Source organism: Anomalospiza imberbis, chromosome 4, assembly GCF_031753505.1.
Source record: "Anomalospiza imberbis isolate Cuckoo-Finch-1a 21T00152 chromosome 4, ASM3175350v1, whole genome shotgun sequence".
Classification (NCBI taxonomy): Eukaryota; Metazoa; Chordata; class Aves; order Passeriformes; family Viduidae; genus Anomalospiza; species Anomalospiza imberbis.
Window position 1 is genome coordinate 33,967,348 of NC_089684.1, and position 18,106 is coordinate 33,985,453.

The following is an 18,106-nucleotide window of genomic DNA, read 5'->3' on the forward strand; positions in this document are numbered from 1 at the left end:
CTGTTACCTTCTTTGCTGGGTGAGGTGTTCTAAAGGTACGTCCATCAGTATTCATTCACTGGCCTGTCCTTTCTGCATCCCTTTTTTTTGCTTTTTTAAGGGTATCACCTTGTGTGAGAAGAGAAAATGGACAACTGGCCCCATCAGAATCACTGCACAAATTGGCTCGCTAAACTTTGATTTCTGTCAGTTTTATTACTCAAGCGGTGTAAATAAAATCTGACAGTGTAACAGAACATTCAAGACACAAACAGTGTCTTTAACGCCAGCCTGAATTCACTCGTTCATTAAATAAGCAATCAAAAATGCATGCCAGTTGATAATTAAATTGACTGGGACTGAAATATTATAGTTTATGATTTAAAGATTTTCATGAAGGGCTTCTGCCCAGCAAAAAGTGTATTACAAAAGCTGCAGAGAAGACCACCACACCTTGAACAGGCTTTCTAACTGAGGCCCTGAACTGCTTGCTGATGCAGATAAGATAAAGTAAACTCAGGTCTGGGGAGAAAAGAACACATTTACACAGGGATCAAGCTTAGCATCTTCAGGGTAGAGACCACAGCTCCAAGTCTATCAGCTGCAAGGTTTGCACAGATCGTCATACCAAAGGGTGGGTGGGGGAGAGAGAGACTTTGGGTGTGTCTTGGAAAAGCCTCTGGTCAGAGGTGCAGTGAATCCTCTGCTGTGCAGACCAGCTCAGCTGTGGGGCCCTTCACCTGGGAAAAGCTTATCCACAGCAGAAGGGGGCATCCCAGTGTCCCCTCTGGATTGCAAAAGGAGTTGTAGCAGGAACCTCATGTAACAGCAGGACCTCCCATGTAAAGCTACAGTGTAGCACAAACCCGGAGCAAGGAGTAGAGTTATGGTGGGGGATTTCTCCCATGCTGGAACATGGGTCTGGGCTGTGCACAGGGAGGCAGTCCCCAGTGGGAAAGCAGGGTGTTCTTGAGTCCTGGTGGAGCGCACACTGGCTCTGGGCTTCCCGACAGCAGAGCAGCAAAAGAAACAAAACCAGCAAGCTCAGTCACAGTGCACAATAAACAAAACAACAACAGCAACAACAAAAACAACAAAAAGAAAGTGGCAAAACCCACAGAAACAGCAGGGTCCCTGGTTCAAGATACCAACTGCGTGAGTCCAGTTGAACCACATGCACTGGAAGAGAGGGGCTGCTTCTCACCCTGCCCCCAACTGCCTCCAGGAACACCAGCCAAGCTCCCATTCATCATGATAGCACCGGAGCCAGGGAGGATGGGGAGTGGAGTGGGGACAGCTGCCTTACCTGGGCACAAAACAAAACACAACACATCAAAACCCGAAAACCATGATAGGATAATAAAACATCCCCACAACATTTCTCTCTGCCTCTTTTACTATTAAATAAAATATATTGATTTTTTTTTGGCAGTGTGATAGATGAGTGATGCAATAGTTGACTCTCACAATTAAAAGGCAAATATTATGTATACGTTAAGAGAAGTTTTATAGATTTATAGTTAAGTTTTAGCCCCCCTTGTGTTGGTATCATGGGATAGCCTGGGTAGTCAGGGCATTTGGGAGGGTCAGTTCATTACTATGGCAACATCTGATCGCCAATCAAGATGTAAGTGATCTCCACCACTGGAGAGAGAAGAAGGAGTCAATTGACAAGACTTAGGTAGGGGCTAAAGGGTTAAAAGGTAAAACATCCATTGTGTGGAGAATTACATGGTGGAAAAAATCCTTTGCTCCTAGCACTGTAATATTTTCTCTATTCACTCTTCTGTTGCATTATTATAAGGTTTTAAATAAAACTTTTAAATTTTTGGAAGTGAGTATCATTTCTCACAGCACCAACACCTAATCTTATTTGGTTTTAACCACATTTTTGAGTATATTTTGAACCTTCAAAGTTCTTTCCATTTTATTCACAGAGACCTAATTTTCTTTGCTCTTCTGGGTTTAAACCAGATCATAACAACATGTTTGTAGAGCCTTGGGTACTCTATTGCCTGTTTCTCTGTGTGCTTTTCAGGGAGTCTTTAGGTCACAGGAAAACCACTTTTACTTGCCCTCAGCTTGGCTCCCTCATTGCTTTGGATTTGTAACCCCTAGGCAGTTGGAGCTCATACACACCAAGTCTAGCAAAATTCATTGTTTTTGTACCCTGGTTTGTTCTCATTGATATGGCTCTGATACAGAGATTAAATATCTGGATAGTTAGAGGCTCAGCTTTATACAAAACTGTTTATTGTTCTTGAAGGATGATGGATTAATGTCCATTGGCTCCTTCTCTTCCTTCATCTTTTCTCCCTTGATATTGCACTGTCACAAGAGGGAGTGCAGTAGGAACATCACTGGTTGAGAATGCTTAGTCCAGAAAATTTGTGGTTGTGCCTTACCATACAGTGGATTTGTCTATGTATAAAACCAGTGAGGTTCCAAAGGTCTTGGGATATTGTTAGAAATATTGCGAGAAATGAATCAGTTTGAGTATGAACATCTCACCTGTGTGAGATGCTACTGTTTTATAGTCCTCATGCTTTTGAGGAAAATGTTTGACATTTCAAAGAAAGAAGTAATACAAAATGCAGGAAAGCTTCTTTGGCATGTTGACATAGGGATCTTGCAGACAAAGCAACACAATTGATTTGTGCATATTGTCATATTCATGTTAATTTTTATCACTTTTGAGGTGGTTATATCCTTGAATTAAGTATAATTACTTCTAATGTGTTTAATTTTTTAAAAAGTGTTCTGTTTCTCTCTTCACCTTTCCTGCTTGCATCTCAGAGACACTTCAAGGAAGAAACATGCTTTGTTCTTCAATTATCAACAATTCATCATCAATTACAGCAGGATGGGCTTTTGTCCTAATACATCTTTTGTGATAGCTCCTGATGAAGTAGGTAACAGCTATTTTTGGTAAGCCTCACGTAAGGTCCCATTAAGGCTTTATTTCAGTAGCCTGCAATGGACATCACCTGAAATCACAAGATTGGGGTCAGAAATAGATAGAATATTAGGAAATGGAAACTTTTGTTATCTCCCTCTACTGCAGAGCTCACAAGGAAGGATACACTGCTGAGGCTGCTTTTCTTACCTACCTACCTAATTCACCAAAGGCAGTTCTGAAATAACTTTAATTGTTTTTGTACTTGAAGACAGTGATTGAAAGCCTCTTTGAGAGTATATTTTTGTTAAGTGGGCAAAAGACACCTGAAGCTGCTTTTTATTTTGCAAGGATAGAAGATGGGGTTGTTTAGCAATAAAGATTACCTTCACACTGTCTCTGTCTTAGATGCCTGTAACTCATGGGAATTCACTGAAATGATTCCTGATTTACAGTACTGTAAGAGAAGGGTCAGAGAATAGTTAGCTTTAAGAAAATGGAACAGGTTTGCAATCTACTAATACCTGGCCTTCCTAGAACCTTAAATTTATGTGTGTTTTGTAGGAAGTAATTTTCTTGGTCAGAATGCTGCTGATGGAATTAGTATTAGAAATCAGGAATCCACAATTCAAAAGGTAAACTTCCAAGTCTCTGCTGAAGTGCAGCTCTGTCTGGAAAAAATTTTTTTCTTTTAGCCTGCACTGCTTGCTTTAGGAGCTTTTGGATTTCCACTACCAAGACTTCCACATCAGTGTTCAAAGAAAGGAAACCAAGATGTACAGCTGACAGCCAAACTAGACACGAGGTTGTTATGTGCCAATATTACTTATAAGAATGAAATTCTATTTGTTTTTTACAGGACTCAATTCTTTGTAGGTCTGGAAATGGTGGGATGTAGTCTTTTCTCAACTACCAGTGAAGTTGATCTTGTCAGTGGACATCAGCTTCCTTCAGAAATCCTGCATGAATATTTTTGATAGTATCAGTATCGATCTGTTAGTCCAAAGACTGAATCAGGCTGGAAAAAGTGCTTGGGAATAGTGCATGAGATGGGTGGCACCATGTTGCATCCCAGGTTTGGGTTCACATTATGGGTTTTTTCTTTGTTAGTTTTCCAGTTCTCTGTACCCTCGTGCATCCCCCGAGTTTTTCCCTACTCCTGTGGTTTCCGTGCCCGTCTCCCCGTTCTCGCGGTCCCACTCACCCCAAAGTCTTGTGTCCGCCCCTGCCGTGTTCCCATTGGTCGCTGTAGTACACGTCATCACCGCGATGTCTGTACCCATTGGGCGGGAGGGCTCCCCGTCCGCCCTGTCCCTTCCCTATTTGATCCCACTCCTCGGCATGCTCGAGGCCATTTGCGTCCGTGCGAAGCTGGGATCGGCTGCAGCTTTTCCATCGCAGCTCTCGCAGCCAATAAAGCATCCAGCCTCCACGCGGACGGATTTGGACGAATTCCCTGCCTCTTTGTTTCTTCCCTCGCGCCGACAGCAAAGCGCGGCCAACAGCCCACCCCGGAGCGTGACAGCAAAAGCGCCCGGAAACTGCGCTGAGCCCCGGCCCTGACGAAAAGCTGAGACGCCCAAGCCAGGCATTTGGGAGCTGATCGAGCCAGACAAAAGTAAAGAGCAGCCGCAAGTGGCGCCCAACGTGGGGCTACGGCCAGCTCAAGGCTGTGGAGCAGGCAGAGAGTCACCACAGAGCACCCGGGAGCCGCGCAGAGAGAGCGACGCCGCCGCGAAGCCGCGCCGCCGACCAGCGAGTGCCGCTGCCGAGACGAGCGAGCGCGATCCTCGCGGAAAACCGCTGCCGCCACCGCAGGGTCACGGTCCACGACGGAAAAGTGCTCCGTGCTGGACTGAAAACGGGAGCAAGTGCCCCCCCGAAGTAAGTCAGTGACGTCTCCGCCACCCACAGGAAAACACGCTGTGTTTTCCCGCGTGGGACTGGAAGCACAACCATTCACGGCTACGGAAAGCCGAAAAACGGACGCTTCCCGGAAGAGAAGACCCTGGTAGCAGCTTTTATTTGCGAAGATTCCGGTTTGGTGAGTGATTAACCGCGGGGGGTACCCGGCTGATACTTCACGTGGGTGGGCTCTGCCGCGTTTCTGGGGGTACGGACCACGCAGCGCGCAGCATGTGCGGCGGGCCGCCGGGGTCTTTCGCATTTTTTGGTTTTTTTCTTTCGCCTTTTCTGCACCAGGGGTGAGGCTGTGGGTAGAAATAGCATGGGGACCACGCTATCTACCCAACAAAGGGAATTCTATACCCAAATTAAGGGGATTTTATTGGTAAAACATCCCTACCCCAAAAATTCAGTCAAGCAGTTTGTACGATGGCTCTGCTTTTCCTTTCCACATGTAACCGCAGAGGATGCTCACAGAACAGAGTTCTGGGAGCAAGTAGGAGCAAGGTTAGCAGAGGGAATCAACAGGGATCCTTCTGTGAAAGATTGCTTCCCAAAGCTCCATTTGCTGATCTCAGAGGTTATAAAAGCGGGGTCTGCGCAAGAAGCGGCCAAGGAAAGGAAAGAGCCATCGGGCAAAACTGTTGTTTCCTCTGAATCCATTTCCCCATCCTCTCCTACCCCTTTTTCCCCTAAACCGGGTAGGCAGAGGGGAGTGCTCCGCCGCTCTGAGGCGCAGGGCACCTCCACAGACGTGGACCGTGCTCCTGGCTCCCCCGAGCCATCCCGGCACCCCCGCCTTGGTGGAATTAGCTACTTTGCTGAGGAACTAATCCCAAACCCCTTTTCCAATCCCTTTTTCCCAGTTAGAAATCCTAGTTCTGGCGCTACCCTGCGCTGCTCTGCTCCCCTGAATCCCTTTCTTTGTCCCCCTGAGGAAGCCACAGCCACGTGGCTAGGGCCTCTGTCTTCCCAAGATGGAGGGCGGCCACATAGAGAGGTTTCTTCTTCCCATAATCCCTTTGTCTCCTTTGTTCCCTGTATCCCCACCTTTGACCCCACCCCCTCCTGCTTCCCTGTGGGTGTGGGCATCGCCCACTCCAGGCATCGGGTTGCCACCCCTCCCCCTGTTCCACCTTGGGTGGGGGTTCCCTTCTCCCATGTCCTGCCTGCCGCAACATCAGCCCCACCCTCCCCCAACAGGGAGGGCTCTGTCACCTCTGCCCCGCTGTCCCAGGGAGAAGATTCTCCCCGCCCTGTCCCTTGTACCCCGCCCCCATGTCCTCCTGCTCCTCAGATACCCAGGGGGGGAGGGGGGAGTAGGGGAGAGGGGAGGGGACGGGGCCCAATCTATGAAGTCGAGCAGTCACTCTGCACTCCAGCCTCCTATGCCAGGGGAGGAGAAAACCCTACGAGGACACCCCTTCCCTATGAATCCATAAAAGAGGTCTGCAAAACATCACGTGATTTTGGACAAAAAAGCCCCTTTTTTAAAGGCATTTTAAAAGCGACTTTAACGTCTAGAACCGTAGTGCCAGCAGACCTTAAGCGTCTGTTTAGCTGCCTGCTTCTCCCATCAGAATACACCCTGTGGGAGAGGAGGTGGAAGAAACTGGCAGCAGACCTGCTTCCCGAAATCCTAGAAGGGCCTTACAGCCTGGATTTCGCGGAAGAACCGATCACTTTGGACCATCTTGTGGGTGAAGGAGAATGGAGTGAAGGGCAACTTCAAGCTTGGGGAATTCCAACGGCCGTGCTGGACATGTCCAGGGGTGCAGCAGAGCGTGCGTTCCTGGGCATGCCCACCAAGGACCCGATGGTTCCCTATACAGCGATTAAACAAGGTGTCGCAGAGCCTTTTGTAGATTTCATAGACCGGGTCCGGGCAGCAGTCGAGAGACGGGTGGAGAGACCTGAACACCGAGACAGGCTAGTCCTAGAAGTGGTGCACATGAACGCCAACACCATGTGCAAAAGAATCATCCTGTCGCTGCCGGCCTCACCAGCGCCGACCCTTGACCAGATCATCGAGGAGTGCACCCTGAAATCACACCTGCTAGAAGAGGAGGCCCCAAAGAGACCTAAAGACAAGCTGGTCGCATCTGCTGTTGCTCCTCCAAGGAAGTCAGCTCCGAAGTGACTTCCATCCACACGCCGGTGCTTCCACTGCCATCAGGAGGGACATTTTCAGGATCACTGCCCACTTCTAAGGACTATACCACCCGGGGCTGTGGGAGGAGGGAGGAAAGACGGGAACCCCACAATCCCAAAAAACTAGGAAAGGAACGCGCACTTGCCTCGCATGCTTATAAAAATGAGGCAAGTCGTGGTGCCGCGAGAGGAGCCGTGATACACCATCTAGTCCCATCTGTAAGCGGCTGCCTCTCAGCTACTGACATCGGGGAGCCTTATTGGCTCCAACTCACCAATTCTGTCCACTTTCGTTCCCAGGACTGGCATTTCTTCATAGCAGATGCAGAGCTTCTATCACACATCTGCTGCTGTGAAACCAGGAGGAAGGAGGACCTTCTGAACTGCACGTACCTCGTGGTCGGAGACACAAAAAGCACCCCACTGGAGATGGAGGTTCCTCCGGTAATTTTCACCCTTAATCCGAGGCTCTTCTATCTCATGGCACGCTGTGTCCATCCCCCCCTCTTCCTGCCTAAGGGCCAGGTTATTGCACAGGCAATTCCTATTCCTCGTGCTCTGTGTAATGACCTGGAACTCTCAGTCTTTTATGCTGGGAAGTTGGGAGAGGAAAAACCCCTCGTATGGTGTAAACTCAAGTGCGAGGGGCATTCTGCATACCTTCAGGGGATGTTGGACACAGGGGCAGACGTGACGGTCATCCCACCACATAAGTGGCCGTCACACTGGGAGATGCAAAGCGTGGCCACGCCAGTCTTAGGACTAGGTGGGCCCCAGCCAGCAAAGCAATCAAAAAATATTATCCAATTAAGGGTCCGAACGGACTGCTAGCCTCAGTACGTCCGTTCGTGATCGATTGTAAATTTACACTATGGGGGAGAGACGCCACGTCCCAGTGGGGAGCCAAATTGGAATTTCCGGCCCCCCAACATTTTTAGGTGCAGCCACTGAAGAGCGCCCCACACAGAAATTAACATGGCTCACTGATAAGCCTGTCTGGGTGGAGCAGTGGCTGCTAAGTAAACAAAAACTACAGGCGCTCACAATTAACAAAAGGACATATAGTCGAAACTAACAGCCCCTGGAACTCTCCGGTGTTTGTAATTAAAAAAACAGGGAAGGACAGGTGCCGACTCCTCCATGACCTAAGGAAAATTAACGAAGCCATAGAAAATCTGGGCTCTCTCCAACTGGGTATGCCATCTCCATCTATGCTACCCCAAAATTATAATTTAGCCGTAATTGACATTAAAGATTGCTTCTTTCGAATCCCGCTCCATCCAGATGATGCTCCTTGTTTTGCCTTCTCTGTACCCTCCATCAACAGGGAAGCCCCTATGAAGCGTTACCACTGGACAGTACTACCTCAGGGGCTAAAATGTTCCCCCACTATATGCCAGTGGTATGTTGCCAGGGTTCTGTCCCCAATGTGTGCCAAGTGGACATCCTGTATTTTCTATCATTACATGAATGACGTGCTGATTTGTGCCCCTGACAGCGAGGTCCTACAAGCAGCTCTGGAGGACACTGTTAGGGCCTTGTCGGTGGTCAGATTCGAACTACAAAAAGAGAAGGTACAGTTACTGCCACCCTGGAAGTACCTGGGCCTAGAAATTAATAACCGAACGATTAGGCCTCAACAAATTCAGATAAGTAGCAACCCCAAGACACTGAATGACATCCAGCGCTTGTGCGGATCACTAAATTGGATCAGGCCATGGCTGGGACTCACCACGAGAGAATTATCCCCTCTTTTTGACTTGTTAGCAGAAAGGGAGGGGGATGAGGGTTTAAGTTCCCCAAGAGTCCTGACCCGGGATGCCAGAGCCACACTTGAGAAGGTCCAAACCACCATCGCGAGTAGGCAAGCCCATCGCTGTCAACCAGGGCTGACTTTCTGCTTCATCATCTTAGGTGAGTTACCCCATTTATACGGTATAATATTCCAGTGGGACAAGGGCCAACAGGACCCCCTCTTGATAATAGAGTGGATGTTCCTTGGCCACAGACAGTCCAAAAGTATCACCAAGCCACAAGAGCTGATGGCACAGCTCATAATACAGGCCAGGGCTCGTCTGCAAGTACTAGCGGGTTGTGACTTCACATGTATCCACCTCCCCATCAAAACATCCATGGGGAAAATGACCAAGGAGACCTTTGAACACCTTCTCAGACAAAATGAAAATTTGCAGTTTGCTCTAGACAGCTTCTCAGGCCAAATTCAAATTGGGCATCCTGGCCATCATCTGTTCAATACAGAATTCAAATTGTTGCCGAGAGAATTGCAAAGTAAAAAGCCACTCAAAGCACTGACAGTGTTCACAGATGGGTCAGGGAAGTCCCACAAGTTAGTAGTGACTTGGAAAGACCCAGCGACTCAGTTGTAGGAATCAGACGTTAAAGTGGTGGAAGGTTCCCCACAAGTAGCTGAGTTGGATGTTGTCGTGAGGGCTTTTAAAAAATTCGATCAACCTTTTAATCTAGTCACAGATTCGGCATATGTGGCAGGAGCAATGTCTAGAACTGAACATGCAATTGTAAAAGACGTCCCAAATCAAGTCATCTTCAGGTTGCTCACAGAATTAGTACACCTGGCTTCTAACCGTGAGCATCCCTTTTATGTGGTACATGTGAGGTCACACACGGATCTCCCAGGCTTTATTGCCGAAGGGAACCGCAGAGCAGACGCCTTGGCAGCTCCAGTACAGCTGGGAGGCCAGCCAAACATAGTCGAGCAGGCCAGGTTCAGCCATCAGCAGTTCCATCAAAATGCCCCAGGTCTGGTAGGCCAGTTCCATCTGCGGCGTGACCAAGCCAGGGAAGTTGTAGCCTCATGCCCCAACTGTCAGGAGGCAGCTCTACCAACACTGGGAGCAGGTGTGAATCCCAGAGGTCTCCGCAGTTGTGAGGTATGGCAGATGGACGTCACCAAAGTCCCTGAATTTGGGAAACTCAAGTATGTCCATGTAACCGTGGACACCTTCTCGGGAGCAGTTTTTGCCTCAGCCCACATAGGAGAAAGAGCCACAGACGTGAAAAAACACCTCATACACGCCTTTGCTACTTTGGGGGTCCCAGCCACAATAAAAACTGATAATGGTCCAGCATATACTTCCAGGGTGCTCAGTAACTTCCTGCAGGAATGGGGGGTCCAGCATAATACCGGGATTCCTCACTCCCCCACCGGCCAGGCCATAATAGAGAGGACTCACCAGATGCTGGAACAGGTCCTCCGGAAGCAGCGGGGAGATGTGCGAGTGCTGTCACCGCACGAGAGGCTCTGCAAGGCCTTGTTTACCATCAATTTCCTAAACTGCTCTTTTGACAGTCAAGAACCGCCAGCCCTGAGACATTTCAAACAACATCAGGAGCTCCAGCCAGAGGAGAAGCCTCCAGTATTAGTGAGGGATCCAGACTCTAAAGAAATCCAGGGTCCATTCCCACTCTTGACTTGGGGACGGGGATATGCCTGCGTATCCATGCCCTCAGGAGTCAAGTGGATCCCCAGGAGGCATGTCAAACCTTACACACCAGGACAGTCAGTGAGTCGGAGGAATACAGTGCCAGTGGATGCAACCGATGATCCCACCAACCAAGGGGTTGCATCCAATCGCAGGCGCTGCAGAAAAGGGAGAGACTCAACATCTCCCTAAAAAGCACTTTTCCCACATCTACCTCAGACCGTGTATGTCTCCAGGTCGTGTTTATAATAAAGTTGTTGTCCCAGTTCCCCTATCCCCAAACACCCAGGGAAAAAGCAGCTCCAGTACCATCCCCAAGCCCTTTCCATCTACAAAGCTGTCACAGCAGCAGAAGAAGCTAAGAGAAGAGGCCACTGTGCAAGAATCCAAACAGAAACAACTGTCTTTTTTATATTATTTAAAGAGGGGAATTGTTGCATCCCAGGTTTGGGTTCACATTATGGGTTTTTTCTTTGTTAGTTTTCCAGTTCTCTGTACCCTCGTGCATCCCCCGAGTTTTTCCCTACTCCTGTGGTTTCCGTGCCCGTCTCCCCGTTCTCGCGGTCCCACTCACCCCAAAGTCTTGTGTCCGCCCCTGCCGTGTTCCCATTGGTCGCTGTAGTACACGTCATCACCGCGATGTCTGTACCCATTGGGCGGGAGGGCTCCCCGTCCGCCCTGTCCCTTCCCTATTTGATCCCACTCCTCGGCATGCTCGAGGCCATTTGCGTCCGTGCGAAGCTGGGATCGGCTGCAGCTTTTCCATCGCAGCTCTCGCAGCCAATAAAGCATCCAGCCTCCACGCGGACGGATTTGGACGAATTCCCTGCCTCTTTGTTTCTTCCCTCGCGCCGACGGCAAAGCACGGCCAACAGCCCACCCCGGAGCGTGACAGCAAAAGCGCCCGGAAACTGCGCTGAGCCCCGGCCCTGACGAAAAGCTGAGATGCCCAAGCCAGGCATTTGGGAGCTGATCAGGGCAGACAAAAGTAAAGAGCAGCCGCGGCACCATATGCTGACCTGCCACTGCTTGTGCTGTTGTCACAGACAGGGAATCCTCTACTCCAGATCTGCCTGAGAACCACGGATCAAGTGCTCCCCTTTCTTTTCTCTTTTCCTTTTTCTTTAGTTGTCTGTTTTGATGGGGGCCCTTAAGGAAAGTAACATGGCAAGATTATCAAAACACTTATTTATGTTAATAACAAAGTAAGAACATCAGTAGATTTGTATTTTCTACCTCTGAAGGAAATACATAGGGAGCAGAAAGCTTCTGACACTTTGGAAGGATTCTTAGTTAACAAAATTACTTTTTTTTTTAGAAAATAATTTCTCTGACTACCATCTGGTCATTCCTTGCATGACCCCTGTAACTTACTGGTCATCTTGGTGTGTTTTTCCTGTATTGCTTGTCCACACACTGCTCTTCTCGTGCATTATTCATGGAAACCTTTTCCCTGTATGCTCTCTTGTTAGCCAGCCATTGTTTTTACCTCCTGGTCTGGGTTATACAGGAAGAAAATGTCAGTGGGCAAACTTGTATCTTGTTTGGTGCCCCTTCAAGAATGCTGTTATTGTTCTGTGACTTGTTTTTTTTTTTTCCTACCTGTGGTAATTTATAGCAGCTGCTGCCCTTGAAAGTGGTGAGCACAAAGGTGAGCATATAATTATAGCTGAAGGCAGATCCCTGACATGTTGAGCTTTGGCATAGTGCTGTGGTTTGCATCAGAATTACAAACAAGCCTAGTCAACAATATGGGAGAAACAAAGTGGGAGCAGGAGCCCATAACCAATCAACTAACCAGCACAAACCCCTGCTTGATCCAAGAAGGGATCAGAGAAATGTAAACACAAAAACTTTCTTAGGAGCAATGTTTGGGGATGACAGCTAGAAATTTTCTTGTGCCATTGCATCTAATCATAGCTTGTTGAGGTTTGTTTTTTTTTTTTTTTTCTATAGGAAGCAAATGGCTACTTGATTCAAGAGTATTTCTTGAACAAGGTTAAGGTCAACCTCCTGGGAATTCCAGATCAGAATAATAATTGCAGGATTATCCTAGCTCTGCTGGATGATGTTCCTTTGCTAATGCTTCCTCTGAGCTTTGTTGAGCTTTGTTTGAAGCCTATTGGGAGTTTTTTTCTTAGATGGAAAAAGGGAAAGAAATACTTGTTTTGCTCTTCTAGCAATCCTTAGATAGGAGGAGGGGTTTGAATATTGAATGTTCTCTTTGGACATATTTTAACTCATTTACTGTTGCCACTTTCCAGTAAACACTTCATTATAATGGCTTATTGAAAGCTCTGGCATGTGATCACTAGAAGTGGCAATAAATACATGAAACTTAATATTGAACTGGTCTAAAGGAAGACAGTGTTTCTTGTTGACGCTAGTAAATGCTCTCAGACTTATGATGTCTGCTCATCTTTCCAATGAAATCTGATGATCTTAGTGTAACTGAAATGCTGAGAGTGTTTGGAAAGTGAGAATAAAAAGAGGAACTGAGTTATTTGATAGTAGGTCTGGTAGAGAAGGAAAAGAATAATGTTGTAGGAAAGCAACAAATATTGTCTTGTATAGGGAACCTAAGATCAATATCACTAGCTTTTTAGAAGGACCTGAGTTGTGCTTTTTATTATATGTTATAAATAATTTTATCCTTAGTATTGTGCCCACATAGGACAGGAACTCTTTAAGGAGCAGAATTTGAGTTCAATGTGCTCAGGTTTTTGTTGTCTGTATATCAGTTCCACATACTTCAATATCCTAATGGTGTTTGGTTTTCCCCCACTAAAACAATTTACCTCCTCTTTTGCAGGGGATGGCTGTCTTTTCTAGGATTACTTTTTTGGCTGTTGTTCAGATAGATATGAGTAAAGAACAGCATCTTGCTTTCAGAATATTCCTTTTAAAGTTCAGCAGGTATACACTGCCTGGGATAGCTAAAAAATTATTTTTTCAGTTTGATTCATACTGAGACAGAGGTGGATCTTGAGTTTTTTTATAGCCACGAAGACCAGAACTCTTGCCACCTCCTTGTTCCTGGGAGTAGAAATTCTGGGCAAATGGCTCCAGCTCACCCATTTAAAAGCACAGGGAGTTTTCAGGCAGGATGGAAGTGAAGAAGTTGTTGTTTGTTCCACATCCAACATGTTTCAGGTGTTGAAATATTTTACAAGGCAGTGGTCAGTCTAACTCAGTGTGGTTTCCCAAGAGCTACCAGTGTCAAAGGACTGTAGTGGGTTGACTTTGGCTGGACACCAGGTCCCCTCCACAACTCGAAAGAGGAGAGAAAATATAACAAAGGATTAATGAGCTGAGATAAGGTCAAGGAGAAATCAGTTGCTGATTACTGTGACAAGCAACACAGACTTGACTTAGGGAAATTAGTTGCATTTATTACCAATCAAATCAGAGCAGGACAATAAGAAATAAAATCTTAAAAATATCCTCCCCCCAACCCTTCTTTCTGCCCATGTTCTACCTCCTCCTCTACAAGCTGGGCAGGGAGACAAGGAGTGGGGGTTATGGTCTATCAATCACACATTCCTCCTGATGCTGCTCAGGGAGCAGAGTCCTTGCTCTGGGTCCCTCCCATCAGAAAGTGTTCTCCATGAAGTTCTCCAAAGTGCGTTCTTCTTGGTCTATAGTTCTTTACTACTGCTCCAATGTGAGCCACTCTTCCATGGAGTGAAGTCCTTCAGGAATAGGCTGCTCAGCATGGGTCCACCACAGAGTCTCAAGTCCCACCAGGAAATCTGCTCTAATGTGGGCTTCTGTCTCCATGGGCCCATAGGTCCCTGCCAGAAACCTGCTCCAACACACGCTTCCCTTTGGGTCACCAGCATCCTTTGCTCATCCACCTGCTTCAGCCTGGTCTCCTCCACAAGCTACAGGTGGATCTCTGCATCCCCATGTATCTCCATGGGCTGCAGGGCACAGCTGCTTCACCATGGCTGCACCACATGGGGGACTCTCAGCTCTGTTACCTGGAGAACCTCCTGCTCCTCCTTCTGCACTGACCTTGGTGTCTACAGAGCTGTTCCTCTCATATCTTCTTACTCCTCTCTTCACTGTACATTTTTTTTAATCTCCTTCTTACATATGTTATTCCAGAGGCATTACCACCACCTCTGATGGGCTTTGCTTTGTCCAGTGGTGGGTTCATCCTGGAATCAGCCGGCACTGGTTCTGTCAGACATGGGGAAAGCCTCTGCAGTTTTTCATAGAAGCCCCTGTAGCCCCTCCGCTTCCAAAACTTGGCCATGCAAACCCAATACAGAGGCTTAGAAAAGAAGTCGCAAAACTCACTCTGGAAAACTTTTCCAGAGTTGAAGCACAGCTTCTTTATCTGTTTTCTATACATTACTGTTAATTTGGTATATTTTCACATTGATGCCGGATCCATTTAAGATTTATACAGACACTGTTAGATCCACATCTCCTAACCTTTGTGTATTTAGTTGGTCAATTAGATTTAAATCTAAAGCACCCTGAGTGCCAATTTAATTACATTATATTACTGACTAGTTTTCTGGCAGTATCCTGTCTCTAACTGTCTGGGCTGGCTTCTGAATTGAGCTACTTATAAAAATATAGTCCCAAAGGCAATGATTAGAAAGGAAAGACTAAAAGAAGGATCTGTGCTGAAGGAGGAGTTAGTAGACAATACAGGCAGAGGAAAGTTTGCATATTATCATGCAAATTTTGCCCAAGCTCTTACATGCATAAAGAAGACCTCATGTACATACAAATGCAAATTGAAAAACAAACCCCTTACTGGAGCAGTTATTTTACATAGCCTCATAATAATTTAAATAATCTGTGAATTTATAGTTGAAATATTATGCAAAAATAACTTATCTAGAAGATGCTTATTGTACCTCAAGGTGATATGTGGATATCAATTAGAAAGCATCATATTTATTATTTCTGATTAGCCTTAGAAACCCACCAAAACACTGAATTATAGCATAAAAGGACACATATTTAGGGCTGAGTTTGTGCTTAAAGGAAGGACTCAGCATCATTCTGGAGCCTAAATCTCCCTGTGCTTATGAATTCTCTCCCAAGCTGCTCACCTAGTTGAAGCCTGGAGGAAATCTGCAGGTAAATAGAGAGAGCCAAACCACTCCCCTCTGCTGGGGCTTGCTTCCAGGATGAACCACTGCCATTCTGCTCTTTCAGCTGTCAGCTCAGGCTTTGTAAGGAATGCAGAGGTGAATTAGCATCACACCAGAGCTGTTACTGCCTATATGGGCTCCATACCAACTTTGTCAACTAACTTTGATGTCAGGTTACCTTAATATGCTAAAGTAGGATGATTTAGGAGTTGATTCATGAGTAGAACAGACATCCCTGCCTTGAGGCAGGCAACATCTGTTAGGGAGGTGGGGGAGGAAGGCCGGGAGTGGCAGCAGCTTCAGCTGTCTAATTTTCCTCTGCTGCTGCATGTCTGCCAGAGCCCTGTGGTCACAGGTTGCCCCTCATTAAAATGTCTTTCCTGGACCGAGAGTTGCTGCTCGTTGTTCTCAGTGAGACTGAGGTTTACAGGATCAAATGTTCTAGCTTTGCTTGAAATATGGCCACTGGCTATATTTGCTTACAGCAAAAGCAAACTATTCCTACCAGATGAGCATGAGCTGTGCAATGCTTTCTCCAGCCCTCAGGATATGGAGAGGGGAGGGCTGCAGTTTGAAACTCCTTTCCTTCCTGGTATTTCAGTTTTTCTGACATCTTCCCCACCTTACTGGGTTGGCACTGCAGTTTTCTAATGTGTTTCAGGAAATCTTTTCCCTGTTCATATCTTAAAGACAGTGCTCATTCAGCTGCAGGCATCAGTGAGCCATCCAAATGCTGCAAGGTTGGCGTAGTCACCCAGTTTTAGGGTATCCCAGTTATTCTCCATCTAAGGACCAGCTGTCATGGATAAAAATTTGCAGTCAGTCCTGGACACTGTATGCAAAATAGTTAACTTAAAAAATTTAGTTGTAATTTGAGTTTGTTTGGTGGCTTGTTTTTATCTGTAGGAGTCTCTATGTTGTTTTACTAAAAATGATAAATTAATGATTTCCTGATGTCTTGCAGATTACAGGCTGAGGAATCCTGATAATCTGAAAAGTCTTGTCAGCATCCGAGAAATTTCAGTCACAGCCAAGGTCTTCATCAGTAAAGAGAAGTTGCTAACATTTGTTAATTATGCTTGTATTTTTCTTGATCAACTTCCCAAATCCAAGTAAGATAAAATTTTATTTACCTGATGAAATTTATCTGTTTGTATACTTCAAGATTTTATCTAAGATACATCTAGACTACCTACTAGGATCAGCTACGGTGTATGCAGGTGTTTTATGTATAGAAATGGGATTTCAGGAGTAAAGGATCACTTGGGATGCAGAATGAAGAACTGGGAGAAGGTATGCACTCCTGCCAAGCCTGGCAATACAGATGCAGCTCAGACTTCTGTTTCTGCTTATGATGACAAAATAAATAGTAAATAGTATTGCCTTTCCTCCTGGTATGAATCCATTAAAAAGACCGACACTTGTTCTTTTCTTTTATGCTGAAGAAACTACTTGTTTTGGAAGTGCAACTGAAAGAATCTAGCTGTAGGATGTTATGGAAGTACATGCTCAGCAAACATGAATAACGACAAAGAACATCAGAAAATAGAGGAGATATGGTAAATGGGACAAACCATAGTGTGAAACGTCTCATCAGAAACTGTATTTTTTCTTCTTGGTTCTCTTAATATTTTAAAAATAGTTTTCCAGTCATTGCCTCTTATTTATATCTATTAGTTAGTGAGAAACACAGAATAAATACTGCTGGTGTTCAACCCCTGCCAGAGTGTAAAATCTGGAGAGGATCTCCTCTCAACTCTCAGTCATTCTGAGCACAGTCTGAGCATTAAGGTGCAGATGGCCAGAATGTGTAGGCAAGAGAGGGGTGTGGGAAATAGCAATAGTCCCAGTGAAGCACATCCTTATATTGTAAAGCTTTATTCTGTTAAAAGCCCCATGCTTTCCTTACAGCTAGTTCATATCCTGATATTTTAAAGTTACAAGTTTATTATTCTTTTAAGATGCCAAATCAGATATATACTTTAGCAGAGGTATACCTGACATATACCTTTCACTCATTTTTAGTCTGCTCAGGATGAGACAAGTAGACGTTCAGGACTAGATTCAGATTAGTTGTATACTAAGTACACTTGCATGATAGGAAAAATCTGTGCTAGTACTCTGAAATAATTGTTCCACTTCTCATTTCATTTGCTCACTTTCTCTTTCTTTTGCACAACTCCTAAATTAATAAGGGATTGCCTGTTGTCAGTTAATTAAAACTATTAACTAGATTATTTTTTTATCCCAAATATATTGAATCACTTGGCTTCTAGTGTAAGAAAGATCTGATTAGGTTAATGTTGTACAGGAAAATACCAATTTAATTTTTTGTTTTGTGCCAAATTTTATTTTAGTTCTGTTTTTTTTTTTTTTTAGTACAAAAGTTGTGAATAAAGCTCATCAGATATTCAGATGACAGTGATCAGATATTCACTAGACAGCAAATTAGTCAGGTATGGTATTGGGTGTGGTGTTACTTCTTCCACTGCTTTCCTTACCTGCTTCCTTCCAATTAAATTGTCTCTCTCTTGTTCAGTTTCAGATATTTGATGAAGATAGAAAACATCTGGTGTCTCCTGTGGGCTTGCATGGAG

At 45.7% G+C, this 18,106-nt stretch overlaps 1 long non-coding RNA gene across 1 annotated transcript; it reads left to right on the forward strand.

Annotated features, from left to right (window-relative positions):
• The first annotated feature begins 2,749 nt into the window (after positions 1–2,749).
• LOC137473392 (uncharacterized) lies at positions 2,750–16,689 on the forward strand. The gene is made up of 2 exons (XR_010998758.1): positions 2,750–2,887; positions 16,474–16,689. It is a non-coding gene; the product is annotated as an uncharacterized lncRNA (long non-coding RNA).
• Positions 16,690–18,106: the final 1,417 nt, after the last annotated feature.